The 16,949-nt window shown below is 44.8% G+C and overlaps 1 protein-coding gene across 1 annotated transcript in view; it reads right to left on the reverse strand.

The window, feature by feature from the left end:
- plxnb3 (plexin B3) overlaps window positions 1–16,949 on the reverse strand; it is a 99,011-nt gene that overhangs the window by 78,498 nt on the left and 3,564 nt on the right. Inside the window, exon 2 of the mRNA XM_047373956.1 lies at window positions 4,172–4,230. The gene's annotated coding sequence lies outside the window, so the exon portion shown is untranslated. The remainder of the gene's footprint in view (window positions 1–4,171; window positions 4,231–16,949) is intronic.

Here is a 16,949-nt window from a genome sequence, read left to right on the forward strand (position 1 = left end):
CTACCAGAGGAAGTAGGAAGATGCTTCAACTTCACACCTATGAGCGTCTCAGCTTCCTTCAGGAAACACCTCCTGTAGACCAACATCACACCTCCCTGCAGCTGCTTCCATCTTTCTGCAACAGAACCAGAGAAATCAACTGCAGAACCATCTCATTGTTCACCTTGAGAGGAACCAGACAGAACAGCTGCCGAACCAGGTCACTATCCAAAACACAGAGTAGAAAACACAACTAAGAAACATCAGAACATTTTCTAGAGCTAAGGAACCATCTTATAGTCTCTCAGTGTGAACTCAGTATACTAAAACACCCTGAGTAGAACAGTCTAACAAGTTCTGTGTGATCCTCAGATTTTCCACAGACATTCTGACCTGAGATGAAATTGACCTTTCAAAATAAAAGCAGATCCACACTCTGGGGGCAACAAACTGAAACACAAAGAGGTCCAACAGGGGACACACTGGTTCTGTTCTCTCTCTGTCTGTCCCTCACACACACAGAGTGATATGAACAGCTGACTTGATGCTCCACAACCTTTCAGAGTAAAAGCTCACACAGAGTCACTAATTATCTCAGATCTTCCTTAACGAGGCAGCTGTCAATCAGAGCAACCAGAGAGCGAGAGTCATTCAACACAGAGAAAGAGAGAGAGAGACTCACCTCCGTTGTTCTTTCATTCCAACAACAGACTGAGACGGAGAGGGAGAGGGGGTGCGAGCAGCTGTCATTGTTCGGAGAGGGGGGGGCGGAGCCTTCCCGTGAGAGGGCGGGGCCAACTCATTAATATTTAAAAGCAGAGAGGAGTAGCGGGAGGTCTGTGACCACACCCCTCTGACTGGCCCAGCTGCTCCAACCACTAAAACAGCAACAACACTGCAGAACCAGTGTTTCTGGTCCAAACCTTTTAAAACCAATACAAACCAAGCAGAACCAGTAAAACCAGTCAAAATAAGCTGAAAACACTGAACATGTTCTTGGTCCTGCTGCGTGCTCTTTAATCCTTCATCTGGCTCTTTCTGCTGGTTTTGTTTGTTCCTCGGGTTGATTAAAACTGGTCTCTGTGGTTCTGTTCTGGTTTTGAGTGTTCCCTGAGCGGGCTCCTCCCCCTCACCTGACCTCTGGTTGCAGCTTGTTCTGGTTCCACACCAAAATCTGATCCTAGTTCCCAGCTACCAATCAGGTTTGATTTCTTAGTCCATCAGATGATCAGAAGCACCTGGAACATTGATCAGAACCCTGAGAATACTGATCCAATCCGTTACTCTGAAACAGCTCTCGGATCAGTTCTTTGTTCATCTTTTACTGTGAAAACATTCAGAACCACAATTAGAACCCCCTCTGATTTTCTGCTACTGGGTCAAGGAGGGAGACATTGCCAGAACTAGAATCACATTTAATGTTCTGCCTCTTGGTAAAACAATGAGGCAGAGTCCAGAACCAGAACTGACCAAAAGACATTCAATATCACACCTGGACACTGCAAGAGAACCCATGAGAACCCCCTAACTCACCATCATCGTCATGAGAGCAGCAGATGATGGAACCAGCGGATCCTTGATTGGTTCTGATTCCCAACAGCTCAGATTGGTTCAAGTTGGTTCGGATCTATCATCTGATATCTGCATGTCTTTTAGAGGAGTTGCGCGTCTGACTGGTTCACAGGTGACAGGTCATAGCAGGTAAGAGTTTAAGTTGTCATGGTAACCACCGAATGTTTAATGTGACGTGAAGAGTGTGTGTGTGTGAGCTCAGCTGGGAGTGTTTGTCCATGTTTCATCAGGAGCCTCATGCAATATTAATCACACACACCCTCGGTCAGACTGTGATCCTGGTCCTGGTTCCGGATAAGAAGCAGGATTTGGTTTGGATCTGATGTGTCTGAGTGTCCTCACAGAGACAGCTGAGTGTGTGAGCAGCTGGTGTCCATGATGTGATTTCAGATTTCTGCATTAACGTTTGAAACGTCCCATTTAAATTCAGTCTGAAGATTTACACACACACCCTGACCAATCAGGACTGTCTTTCCACAATAACACTAACTCTGAGTCCTCAGTGAACCCTAAATTTAAGAACAGCTTTTCTGTCAGAGTCAGCAGCTGCTCAACAGAACCAATAACCATAAACTGGGCCGCTTCTTTTTCTTCGTCACCTTTCTGGACCTTTGCACTTTGTTTTTTAGAGCTGGAGAGTGGAGAACCATCTTCATCGCTGGAGAACAAGAATCAGGGCCAGTCTAAGAGAATTTCTTTTTTGAAATTACAAGACTAAAGTCAGAATTTTTATGAGAACACTCACAAAAAAGCGCAGCTTTTCATGACTTGGTTTGGACACCTAAACGGTTCAAACAATCCCACGCTGAACACGTAGGAGGCATTTTGGCTCTCTAACTTGACTCCGCAAATATGGCGACGACGTCGAAACGCTATCAGCGTTCGACAGGGCGTCTTACGTATTAATGTCTCTGCATGCGACGCGTTAAGTGTCCGATTTGCAGCACTGATGCATTATGGGTAATGTTCATTTTGTAACCCAATCAAGCATCACAAGGTTTATGACAGCCTGTAGTGCTACCTGCTGAACACTGAGTTCACAGGAGATACACTGAGACAAAGCTACAGCCAGGCCCCAATGCTTATAGAACTGTCAAGGTTCTGTAGAACTTAACAGAACACAGTTTATGTTTCCAGTGTTCCCGTCCCTGATTGGTCAAAGTGATAACTCTCTGGTTATAGATCAGTCAGACTGATTATTAAGATGAGGACAGTCAGCCTGCAGATCTGAACCAGCATTCTTCATGACGAACAGAAGCAGCTGGTGTTTGTGCTGCAGAGCTGCCGGCAGCCATCATTAAGTCACACCCTGAGGGGAACATCAGCCCACTGGCCACACCGGTCCCAGCTCAGAACCCCCCAACAGGATGGGATTCTGCAAATCAGACAAGTTAAATCTGATGCAGCAAAATAAAACTGTTCTAAAATTTTATATTATATTATATTATATTATATAGCTGTGTGGGTGTGATCTGTGTGTGTTTCAGGTATTTGAGGGTTTAGAGGAGGAACAAAGGATGAAGGACAAGTGAAGAGGCTGTTGGAGTAGTGTGTGTGTGTGTGTGTGTGTGTGTGTGTGTGTGTGTGTTGGGGCTCCACGGAGCGTGAACAGCAGCTCGTTCAGACTAACCAACCAGCTGCAGCAATGAATGCGGGGGAGGGGAGGAGGTGAAAGGTGAGGCTTAGTAATTGGGGAGGAAACATGAACATCCAACCAAACAACTTTATTCATCGCTTTCCCCCTCGTCTCTTTTGCTGGTTCCAGAGGAACTATGGGAACCCAAGAGGGACACAAAACCTTTAGCTAATTGAGGTTTATTGAAGTCATCTGTCTGAACCTGAGTTACAGAACCTCATTTCAGCTGACAGCCCAACAGCCAGTTGGGACGAGGTTACTGATCACATGGCAGACAGGTCTGCCAGAGATGATCTGTTAATGTTCCACTGGTTCTGTCCCTTTGGTTCTGTCTGGACTCCTTCAGGTCCATCCGATCATTCAGAGAAATTCTTTTAACCTAAAAATAAACTTTGAATCAAAAACATTAACATTAAGCTGAGTTTAAATGTCCAGATCAGTGTGGATCGGTTCTTGACCTGTTTGTCCAGGCCAGTCTGGATTGGTTTGGGTCAATCTGTATCAGTTCGGGTTATGTTTTATTTTATGAATTTGTTTATGAAACAGAACCTAACAAAGACCCAAAACTCCACCCTGACCCAGATTAAACTGGTCAGAAGTCTGATGAGCTGCAGTTGTCTTTTTCAGAACATTTGACTGATCCAGTTGCAGCAGGTTTGTTAGAGATTATCAGTTCTGTTGATCCGATGTGCTGGCCGAGAGAACCATAAAGACTTTATGGAAACAGCTAACTGGATCAAAAGAACCCGGTCAGTTCAACAGGCTGAATGGAGCTGAGGAACAGAACAGAACCACTTATGTCTCTAAAATGTCTCTGACCCGTTAGGACTCCAGAATCTGCTGAATACCTCAACAACCAATCAAATCAAATCATTGATCACATCTAAGTGACACTCTTCATCATAACATCTTAGAGGTCACGAGTTGCCGTGGTAACAGCCTAACTGGGCAAACATCGTCAGTAAAGATGAAAGTCGGACCAACCTGCTGAGATGAGGAGACCTGAGGAGGGGGAGGAACCTTCTTCATTAGGGGGACATTTCCTGCAGGAACACAAACAGACACACATCATTTCCTGTTCTACATGAGACCCCAGGTTCTGATCCAGACTTTGAACGTTATTGATGAATCACTGATAAACTGGTCTATTTTAAACATCAGAACCACATAGAGCAAGACAGTGGTGGAAAAATAAACCCAATCTCTTCAACCTAAAACAGGTATCAGAACCAGACCTGGAGATGGATCCTGAGCCCAGGGTTAGATGGTACATAGCTGTTGGTACCTGAAGGTTTCTGGAAAAATCAAAAGTCCGGTTATCTCTGAGACCACTGAAGACTGAGGCCAGGAATACAGAGAACCAGGACCAGACCAAACAACACCAGCTTCGACCAAACTGAATACAACTGAAAATTCTCTAATTGGTCCCTGGTTCTGACCTGCCTGTTTTCTTGGGTGACATAAGAACATCTGCACTTCTCAGCACTACAAGCTGACTGGAGCTTTACCCTTCATCACCAGCAGCTGCTGAAAGATAATCGGCATGAAGTGACCTCTGTTCTGAACCTTCAGCGAGCGTGACCTCAGCTGCGACTCTTCAGCATCCATGTGATCTAGAAAATGAATCCCTGGGTGATGTTTCTATGAATGGGAGCAACAGACTGCACGGCACCTGCTGAACACAGGTAGGTCCGAGCAGCCGCCACCTGAAACCTACAAGTCTGTGCTAATTTTCTCCTGTATTTCAGCTAATGCACAGTAACAACGAGAGACGCAGCGCTAATATAATTGAAAAAGCCGACTGAGGCTCAGATGGATTTACTCGTCCTCACCATGGCTGTCTAACTGGACAGACCATGTTCAGATGAAAAGACTTATCTCTGAACCAGAAGGTCAAAATAGCAGAAGATGCTCAAGTAAGGACTAAAGATGGTTGTCATGAAGGAGTTGAATAGATGTGAGATTGTAGTAGTCTTTAAAAATGGCTTCTTGTGTTTAATTTGTCCACAGTCCGGTCTTGGCTTCTGACCTGCAGTGTCAGGTTAGGGGCTGGCCTCCATCTGCTTTCAAGGTCACCTCTGAGGTCAAGCAATGAATCACTTCCTGTTGGCCCAGAGCTCGTTAGTGGGCTGTGAGGAGCGTGCATGTCATCAATCACTGAGATGAAAGAATGATGGTCTAGTGAGGCTGCAGCTGGTTCTCATCCATACCCGTCAGTTCAGATCAGGTGACTTCATTCCAACAAATCTGAAAACATAAGCTGTAGGTCCACATTAACAAGCCTTATGGTTCTGGTTCTGAGAGTTATGGGAAACATGTTCTGGTTTCAACAAAGAATGGGTTCTGGTTTTGAGGGAAGTAAAGGTCGACATAACCAGGTGAGCAGGTAAAAGAGATGCAGCAGCTTCATTCATTCTGCTCTGAGGCGTATGAAAAGCTAAAGGGCAACAGCAGCAGGCACCAGCGGAGGCCTGGAAGACAGAAAGCAGGGCTGACAGTGTTTTCGTGTCTTCCTGCCTGAAGGACGTTTGATGTGTGTGACACAATGTGACACATCATGAACCTGACGGATTGTTCTTTAGAACTTTTATCATCTCAAAGCCGACCGGGCCGAATCACTGATTAGTTTGGAGCTCATCTGACTGACTGAAAGGCAGCAGTTGCTTCGCTGACAGGAACCGTCTATAGAGACAGAACCAAGACATCAAACAGAGCTGACTGACAGTCTGGATCTGAGCAAAGCCATTCTGAACAGAACCAAGGGAACAGGTAAGCAGGACGTAAACCTGCAGCTGAGCGTATGTGCCGGTCCTCTTAGGATGCTGGAGATTTTTGAGTGTTGCATCAGCAGCTGACAGAACCTCCTCTGCAGAAACTTTTATCAGTTTATTCATGAGCTTTAATGTCAGCAGCAGGATGCAGACCTGTATCTGAGGCGGGTTCAGATTCTGACCGACCGGGCCGAGCTCGGCTTCAGACTGGGCCTCGTTCAGGTTCAGTGAGGCCATGTCTCCCAGGTTTGTGGCTCGGGTCAAAAACTGTTGACCAAGGCAGAGTGAACAGTTCAGAACCTGAACTCTGCAGCAGAGTGGACCATAGTCAGTTTTCATTTACTAATATTATTGAGTGTAATGTGGAGCAGTAGTACCTGGTCCTGCTCAGTACTCAGCACCACAACAAACCTCACAGCTGGATCTTAAACCCTGAAACAGAACTTTTGCAGTTTTACAGAGCCTTACTAAAACATGGTACATTCTGGACAATGACCCAGTAATGACTCTTTATGGCTGCGGTTTGCCCCAACTGTTCATCTGGCAGAGAACTAAGAGAACATGAAGGGTTCTCCACAGAACAACTTCCACTCACATATCATTTCACTGAGATTTGATCGGCACCAACTGAAAGGTTCCCTAATGAGAATAAACTGACCCTGAGAGCTTGAATTGCGCTGGGAAACTCTAAAGGTTCTGATTGGACCATTGCAGAACCTTAGAGCCGATTTCTGAAGAACAGTAATGTTCTAGTCTGCAGAAACGTTGAAACTGATGCAGATAAATAGGCCACCCAGTGATTTAATGCCCATTAAAGCTGGTGTGACACACACACACACACACACACACACACACACACACACACACACACACACACACACACACACACACACACACACACACACACACACACACACACACACAGCAGATTAGACAGCCTTCCTTCATTCACTAATCTCTGCAGTTAATCTGATGGTTGTAGCTTCACAAACAGACAATACACAGCTGGAATCTGCATTATGGAGCTCTCTCTCACACACACACACACACACACACACACACACACACACACACACACACACACACACACAGGAACACCATGCATGTAAAACACACCCTGACACACACATCCAGCCGTGTTTCTGTTGAAGCTTACAGAATGATCTCAGGTCAGTCTCAGGTATAATTCACACCTGCAGTGATCACTTGATCACCTCACCTGTGAGTAATCTGCATTAACTGTTACCATGACAACAACCTGAACATGTCTATGTCTGCTGAGAAGTTTTGATTCTTGATTTGAACTGATCCCCGTTTGTCCCAGTTGAGCTCAGTTGGACCCAAACAGAACAATCTGCAAAGCTCCTGACTACCCATCGAACCAAACATCCCAATCCACCTGAACCACAGGCTGTTGTGTTTATATGTTAGTATTTCCATCTTGTTCTTGTCTTCAGATGTCTGATTCTGTTTCTAAGTTTGGTGAAACTGAAGCTACTGAATGAAGACAGCTGCACTCTGAGATAATAATTATACACACACACACAAAGAGAGAGAACCGCAGCATGATGTTCAGTGTGATGCAGTGACACCACATTATTTCCTTGTCTGTAATCTGCACTGAGAGCAGTCATTTAAAGGAACAGTACAACATTTAGAGCAGCAGGGGGTTGGAACCAACAGGCTCTGAGGAACAAACCAGGGGATACTGTAACTGGTCTGGTTTTTGGTGGATCGACTCTTGGATCAATGAAACTTCCTGCTGTCTAAAACATCCCATAGTCTACAGAAACACAACAGATTATAATCTACTGTCTGCACAAAATCCTAATTGGCTGTTGGGGTTGCTATGGTGATGTTGGTGGAATTGTTCTGTCCAACCCAGATTCTGATTGTGGAAATCATGCTGAGCAGCAAATGCAGAGGACATTTGGTGTTCCTGGTGTGACAACATCCGTCCATCCGTCATCTTCTGCTGATCCCCTATTCAGGTTAAGAAGGGAACAGGTCCACCAATAAAAGCTGGACCTCCCTTTCCCCAGCGATGCTCTTCAGCTCCAGCTTCTGGGGGTTCCAAGGCTGTTCCCAGGCCAGAAGGGATTTATATATTTAGTCCTTTCAGAAAGTTCTGGGTCATCTTTAGTTCCTGATCCCTACATCCTGGATATATGAAAGTTGGATCATAGATTGACCAGCAAACCCTGGGCTTCAGCTTTTAGTCAGCTCCTCCATTTACCTCCACAGACCAGAACACCACGCTCATAACTGCTGACGATGCTCTGATGTATCTCTTGCTTCATCTTATCAAGAACCTGTTAAGAACCAGAACAACAGAATACTAAAACCGCTTAACCTGACTGAAGCACTTGTGTTGGTTCTGTAGAAGTGTTACTAATCTAGTTCCACTCAGCTCTCAATGAAGACATTTTAATAATACATAATCTGTCCAGATTTTATATTATTTTATATAAATATATGTATACAGAAAACTGGAATAGAGTTTAATTATTCTCCATCCAAACAGGAATCCAGTGACTGGAACAATAACTATCCTGACTGATAGAACCAGTTCAGCTCCCAGAATGTATGGTCTGATTTGGATCTAATCTGGTCCACCTGGAGACCAGCGATGGACGACTCATTTTCCAAGGAGCCGGCATGTCTAGAATGGCCACCAGAGGGCATCCGTGGTGGTTTTATTACGGGAACGATCATGTTATTCAGGCAGTTCCTAGAGCGTCTGACAGTCAAGACAGGCAGTCTCATTATGGGTTTGGATGGAGCTGGGGGATTGGATCACGGATTTGCCCTCTGAGGCCCCAACACAGACGTACCCGCTCCTTTCAAGGAGAACCCTTCACCAGCTTTAATGTTGACTAAACCACATCCTAATCAGATCCAACTCCTGATCATTCCTAAAGCCGGAACGCATAGTTTGGATGTTTGAAGAATGATTCTATATAAGAATCAGATCCATAACTAAATTCTCTCTACTCAGTTGCGTTCCTCCCATTGTGTCCAGGCTCTTCCTGTTTTCCAGAACCTTTCCTGTGTATGTGTCGGACTGTGGTTCGATCACCCAATCGGCATGCAGAGATCAGAATCAGACGGTTCACTTTTAACACTTTTCGATCATCTCTAGATGTCTAAATCCACCTCTCTCCTGGCTGCACCCTTCAGCAGCCACATCATCATCAGCATCATTTATAGCATCCTCTGAGGACTCTCTCTAGGCTGAGTCCAAACACTGTTCCGGTTCTGTAGAAGGACAGAAATAAAAGGTAGAAGGTCTGGAACTAAGGTCAGTTTCAGAAGAAAAAGAACCCACAACATGTTCCACTGAGTGATTATGTATCTAAAACGGACTGGGTCACAGTTCAGAAACAGATAGAAAATCTTCAGATATATCACATAAATGGACCTTCTACTGGGCTGGACTTAAACTGGTGTAACTGGGCTGAAACCATGAAAAGGGCAGACGGAGGGGGAGGAAAAGGAAGGGAAGGCAGTCAGAGAGGAAATGGAAACAGTGAGACAGTAAAAACAGCTCATTGTCCGACGCAGAGGGAACTTCCTCCTTCATTAAACACAGCGGGACACACACAGAAACACAAAGAAGCAGTGTCTCATCAGGACAAACTGTCCTGTTTGACAGCCGCTGAATGGACAACCCCGAATCAGACGAAGGCTCCAAGAATGCAAATTACAGCAAAGCCACTAACATGTTACCATTTCCTTCCCTGTTCAGATCTTCACTGAAAGCTAACCTTCTTCTTCAGGACACAGACTCTTTGGTGGCTGATCAGAACCAGATATTCTGTTTCCAAGAGATCATTGTAATCCTGATCTGGTCCTAAATGTGGATCCATGGTCACCTGAGTCTCCGATGATCTTCAGTTACATACCAAAAAAAAAACAAAGCTCCTCACAGAAAAACCAGAAGGGAATCTGGAGGAATGCGCCCATGATCTCTGATCCTTCAGACTGTTATGAATCAAGAACTTTCCTCAGCTGACAGAACCACATGGAGCATGGATTACTCTGGAGAACCTTCTTCCAGCTCTACATTCAGCATTATATTCAATGAGCAGAGATGAAGTCTGATGTTAACGTCAGAGGAGGAGCAGAAAAGTCCAGAAAAGTCCAGCAGAGATTTTAGAGCAAAATCTGCTGCCTTCAGGACCACATCTCCAGGGACCTCCATTAATTTTTCACCAATACAATGGAAACCAGATTCTAAAGGCCTGGCTGAAGAAGAGGAGGGTGCAGCTGCTGGACTGAGCTGTTTTCTGTCCTAATCTTACCCCAACACCCCGATCCTGTACTGCTGGACACCTAAAGACCTGTCTTTGCAGAAAGAATGGGACAAAAGCAACACCTGGAACTCTCCATAGATTGATGAATACTAGTGACATTGACGACACTCGTTCCAGCGATTAAAACTATTAAAACAACTCTTCCTGGAATTCAGGACTGGAGGGATATTAACAGATCAGACAGGGAATGTTTTCTTCAGATTGCCACGCAGTAAATTAAAGGCAAGAGGAATGGAAAGAAAATCATTTTATTTAAAGTTATGTTTGACATTTCTGTCCAATCCAAACGTTTCTGAAACAAATATGTAACTGGAAGATGTTTGGACATTTAAAGATGGGCTGATCCAGGATTGGTGTTCCATCAAACCCTCTGATTCTGTTAAACTCTCGGTTACCGATCATTTTAGTTCAAAAAACGCCCAAGGTGAGAAAAACTACCTTCCCTCTGTTTGTTCACCATTTTTAATTTAAGCTTCACTGTTGAAGGCAGACTGCTCACTGTGTCAATAAAGCTTCAGCATGTTCTGAAAAAACTCGTCCCTGAGGTCCTGGTCCACCAGTGGGTTGGCAAACTTTACAGACTGAACCGACGACAAAGGCTGATGGAGTCACGGACAGAAGGAGAACAATATTCCAAGACAATGATGCGCTAACCGTACAGGACAGACACAGATGGGGACCTGCGAGACCGAGGGAGACCTGGAAGACAAGGACAAGACCTGGGAGACAAGGACAAGACCTGGAAGACAAGGACAAGACCTGGAAGACAAGGACAAGACCTGGAAGACAAGGACAAGACCTGGAAGACAGGGATAAGACCTGGGAGACAAGGACAAGACCTGGGAGACAAGGACAAGACCTGGAAGACAAGGACAAGACCTGGAAGACAGGGATAAGACCTGGGAGATAAGGACAAGACCTGGAAGACAAGGACAAGACCTGGAAGACAAGGACAAGACCTGGAAGACAGGGATAAGACCTGGGAGATAAGGACAAGACCTGGAAGACAAGGACAAGACCTGGGAGACAAGGACAAGACCTGGGAGACAAGGACAAGACCTGGAAGACAAGGACAAGACCTGGAAGACAAGGACAAGACCTGGGAGACAAGGACAAGACCTGGAAGACAAGGACAAGACCTGGAAGACAAGGACAAGACCTGGGAGACAAGGACAAGACCTGGGAGACAAGGACAAGACCTGGAAGACAAGGACAAGACCTGGAAGACAAGGACAAGACCTGGAAGACAAGGACAAGACCTGGGAGACACAGAGACCGTGGGAACAAAGATAGAGACCTGGGGGAGATTTGGGAGACATGGAGAGAGACATGAAAGACAAAGACATTCAATCTGAGTGTTGGGTGGTACCAGCACATTAGGACCTACAATTTATATGAGACTGAAGAGAAGCAGAACAAACTGGGTCCAATTTACCTGCTGTTTGATACAAATTGATGGACAACATGCAAACAGGCCGGAACGCTGCAGCAGAACACAAAAGACTGAGAACTTACAGGCAAAACATGATCCAGACGGGTTCTAGAGGGTTCGGGTTGTACTTGCTGGGGTCGGGGGTAGTGCAACCCTTGCTACAGCTGGCTTACTGTGGATCGTGCCTGACACCAGAACCTGTCCAGAATTCATTCAGTGTAACAGCAGAACAGCTTGAGATTGAAAACAGTTAAGCGGCCTGTCTGTCTGACAGGCAGTGAGACGGCTGCTGAGCAGTGGGTGTAGGTGGGTGGGTGGGGGGGTGGGGTGCTGCTTCCACTGGGAGCGATTGAGAGAAACCAGCTTCTTTATGGATTATTAATATCACCTCCGGCTAAAACAGACTGTGTGTGTGTGTGAGAGAGGTCTGACAGGCAGGGAGGAGGGTGTGTGGGGGTGGGGGTATTTTAGAAATGGGGGTGGGTGGCTTTAAAGATGGGGGGGGGGCTTAGTAGTTGGTTCAGATCAAGGCCGCTTTATTCACACTCCACTCGACTGTGTGTGTTTGTGTTGGTTTAATCAGCGTGAAGACCCCACCCTAATCTGGATTCACCCCCCATCCCCACCCACACACACACAGAGGGCCCCTGCACTTGTCTTTGTGAGTTTTTTTGTGCTTCAAGTCGTCATCCAACAGAAACACAAACAGCACGTCTGCTCTGAACGAGGTCTGGTTCTGCAGAATCTAATCGCTCCTGCAGCTTCAGATTCTGGCCCAGAGTCACAAATGATAATTATTCTTATTACTGATAACTCTGCATTGACTAAGTGATCAGAAACACTGCTGAGTATGCAGATTACAGATGGAAATACTGGCTTTGCGTTTAAGGAACTCTTCAGTTTCCTCGTCACATTGCTTCAAAATAACCTCAGACTTTGAGTCCAAATATCAATGATCTGCAGAGCTTGGACCTCACTGACATCTGAATGCACCAAGACCTCAAACCCAAACAGAGCTTACAGTCAGGAACAGGAACAAGACATCACTGCATCCATCTCTGCAGTCTGGATGTCCAACCTGATGTTTTCTGTAGCAGCAACAGTTTGAGTTATGATCACGTATAGTCCTCCAGATGTTCTGACTCAGATTCTTAAAAGGCCCAAAGATAAAGAATCCGTACAATTTTTAATTTCCTCTCTTCATCTCCTCCATGTAAAAAATTGATTCTCTTGTTCATAGTGTTACTTCCTCACTGCATGGTGCATTACACAATGTAGGCGCCCTGAAAAACAATGTAATTATACATATTATAATTATTCATAGGAGGCTAGCTCCTTGGTTTAATTCAGAGCTGCGTACTTTAAAGCACAATGTTAGAAAATTGGAGAGAAAATGGCGCTCTACACACCTAGAGGATTCCTACTTAATCTGGAAAAATAGCCTACTGTTGTATAAAAAGACACTTCACCAAGCTAGAACAGCTTATTTCTCATCATTAATAGAAGAGAACAAGAATAATCCTAGGTTTCTCTTTAGTACAGTTGCTAAACTTACACAGAGTCATAGCTCTGTTGAGCCATCCATTCCCTTAGCTCTTAGCAGCCATGACTTTATGGGATTCTTCTTAAATAAAATTGATTCTATTAAAAATAAAATCTTTGACATACTCCTGAAGATGATTACTTCATCTTCAGCAAGTGAGACAACATTGGAAATAACTGCAGAACCTGATTTGTGTTTGGACTGTTCTGATCCAGTGAAGCTTCCTGAGTTATCAGAAATATTAGCTTCATCTAAACCTTCAACTTGTATGTTAGACCCAATCCCAACCAAATTATTTAAGGAAGTGTTCCCTCTGATTACCAGCCCCATTTTAGATATGATTAACCTATCTTTAGTAAATGGATCAGAACCACAGGCTTTAAAGTTAGCTGTAATTAAACCTTTACTTAAGAAACCTTTGCTTGAACGAGATGACTTGAAAAATTACAGACCTATATCCAATCTTCCATTCTTATCTAAAATTCTTGAGAAAATAGTTGCTAATCAAATGTGTGAACATTTATACAGCAATGACCTGTTTGAAGAGTTTCAGTCAGGTTTCAGAGCTCATCATAGCACTGAAACAGCTCTGCTGAAAGTCACTAATGATATTCTTATGGCCTCAGATAATGGACTTGTGTCTGTTCTGGTTCTGTTAGATCTCAGTGCTGCATTTCATACAGTCGTCTAGATCAAATGCAAGTTTAAATTCAAGGGTTATTTGTGGAGTACCACACGGTTCAGTGCTTGGGCCAAATCTCTTTGTGGTAAATGTCCTGCACTTCTGTAGCACTTTATGAGGCCCAAGGACTCCAAAGCGATTGACACCACAATCAGTCATCTACACAATCACACACCGACAGTGGTAAGCTACATTGTAACCACAGCTGCCCTGGGGCACATTGACAGAAGCAACAATCTGTGCCACCGGGCTCTCTGACCACCATCATTAGACAAGGTGGGTGAGCTGTCTTGCCCTAAGGATACAACAGATGGATGAAGTGGAGATTTCAACCAGAACCGGCAACCCACCGGTAAAAGGACAAACTCCAACCACCTGAGCCCCCAGACATATATATATGCTTCCAATAGATAAAATTATCAGGCAGTATGGGATCAATTTCCTCTGTTTTACTGATGATACTCAGCTTCATTTATCTATAAATCCTGATGAGCCCAACCAGTTAGATAGACTACAGGCATGTCTTGAAGATATGTCTGGACCACCAGGATGAGAGGTGCCTGATCCTGTGGGACTAATGGGGTGTTATCAGGATGTAAATTAAACATTCTGTTAAAATGTGGCGATCATCAGGAAGGTCCGATGCAAACGCTCTGACGTCAGTAGGTTCACACCAACAGCTTGTTACTCTGGCTTCAGATATGTCTTAAACACCAAACACTGAGAGGATTCATCTGGATTATTGTGGATTTCTGGACCTCAATAGAACCACCTACAGTCTTCAGCACACACAAGTTCTGGTTCCAGAACACTCTGAAAACTGGCTTGTGTGTTCACCACAAGAACTCAGTGAATGTTTGTTCCAGGTGTGTTCCTTTAAAGTTTTGCTGAGGTGCTGTTCATATAGTTGGTCTTGTTTCTCTGCAGGGGTTTCGTCTTGGTTCTTGAGGTTCTGACAGCTCTAGACATGAAACAAACACCGAAGTTCTGCTGAAGGTTTCTTCCTGTTAAAAGGGAGTTTTTCCTCTCCACTGTCGCTACATGCATGCTCAGTATGAGGGATTGCTGCAAAGTCAACACCAGTGACTGTCCACTGTCTCTACATGCTCATCCAGGAGGAGTGAATGCTGCAAGTCACTGACTGGATGCAATCTGCTGGGTTTCCTTAGATAGAAAAACTTTTTATCCAATTTGAATAAATAACTGAATCTGACTGAACTGTTCAATGGTTAGGATTAACTGGAATGTATGAACCTGGTCTTGTGACCATGTCTGCTTGCATGAATGAGGCCAACATCCCAGAACCATCCAGTGACCACAGCTCTGTTGGTTTTGCTGGAGCTCTTTTTGCACTCCACCTCCCGCTTCACACCTACTTTCCAAATCGGGTCTGTGGCTCCCCCCCCCCCAACCCCAGTTGCACTGAAGGTGCGTCATAAAACTGACTTCAGAAGAACATGGAGCTCAGGTTCCTCCCGATGATCTTCTCCAACATGACCCTCACAGATTTTAAAATTTTAGACAAAGATACATTTGTCTGAAGAACAGCAGCAACAAGAACACACATCTGTTCGAGCGCCGCCCAGCACACACATAAACACACACACACACCTTAGAGCTGGTTTGTGGTCCTCTGTGAGCCTGCAGCTCAGTTTGGCAGCTTCAGGCTAACAGTACCTGAGGAATCAAACCAGCAACTCTTTCATCTGCAGGAAGAGATGAAACAAACACACATTCCTGTTATAATGTCCTTATGAGGACTCTGCATTGACCTCCATTCATTTTTCTTTCATTTCTTTAGCCTGATCTTAACCACTACCAGTACCGACCTAACCCAAGCTCAATTCACACCTCAGACTAAAACCTAACCATTAATCCAACAACAGAATTCACAAACACTGAGGACCAGGAAAAGATCCTGGGAGACCTCTCTCTTTGCTGGTAAAGAACAAAATATGGTCAGTTCCAGCAACCTCCAACAGATCCACAAATCGGAACCACAGGGTCAGGATCGAACTGCGATGGATCATAAAGACATGGATCCTTCATCACGAAGCTTTAGGAGTCACTCTGGACTCAAACAACTGTTCAGTTCCAACCTTCAGAACCTGTAAACTTCAGGTTCTTCCTCCCTGATCCGTGGAACCATGACTCCTTTCTGAGGATTCTGACCTGTATCTTCAATAACCAGCAGAACCAGGGTCATTTTGGCCAAAGGAAACTAGAACACTGGTGTTGCTGGTTTAAGTCCAGTATGGTTGAGGCAACAGATTAGAGCACATTAACAGTGTGTGTGTGTGTGTGTGGATTAAAGGTGATTAGGCACAAACAGTAATCTGAATCTGAATCTGGACCTAGACTAAATCCAACAGATTAGATTTAGTTTAATCTTCATCTCTCTGATGATGATGTTAATGATGATGTCACAGCCTCAGGTCATGTGACCTGTTAACTCCGTTCTCGGCTGAACAGTTCGTCTTTGTTGTACCCTTCGCGTTGTCGTTCAGGCTGCAGGTCACAGATCTTCACCCGAGTTTCTTTTAACTCCACAGAAGCAGCCAATCAGTTGTGTGCTTTGCTAGAGTGGGCGTGGCTCTGAGTAAACATCCATGATGTAAACATGTTGACACTCTGATAGTGTGTCAGTTCTGTTGAGGTGTTTCTGAAGAGGACGGTTAGAAACACACAGCTGGAGGAACATTAGAGGAGTAATCTGCTCAGCCAGCTGGTTAGTGACTAAGTCAACCCACTTGTCTGCACTACTGCAGCACATTATTTACATGTACCAACAAACAAAGCCCATGATCTCCTTCAGCTGGTCCAGAACTCTGCAACAAGCCTCTAAACAGGAACCAAAAGAAGAGCTCCCATCACTCCAATTATAATGTTTGCTTACCTGTTCATCAGGGCAGCAAAATATGTTGCAAATAACATGGTGCAGGCCTGCTGGTCATTTTAAAATCCTGACTTCAACGTTCAGGGTCCAGCATGGTCCTACATGGTCCTGTTTTATCCAGC

This window comes from Girardinichthys multiradiatus, chromosome 1 (genome assembly GCF_021462225.1).
Source record: "Girardinichthys multiradiatus isolate DD_20200921_A chromosome 1, DD_fGirMul_XY1, whole genome shotgun sequence".
In the NCBI taxonomy this organism is placed as follows: Eukaryota; Metazoa; Chordata; class Actinopteri; order Cyprinodontiformes; family Goodeidae; genus Girardinichthys; species Girardinichthys multiradiatus.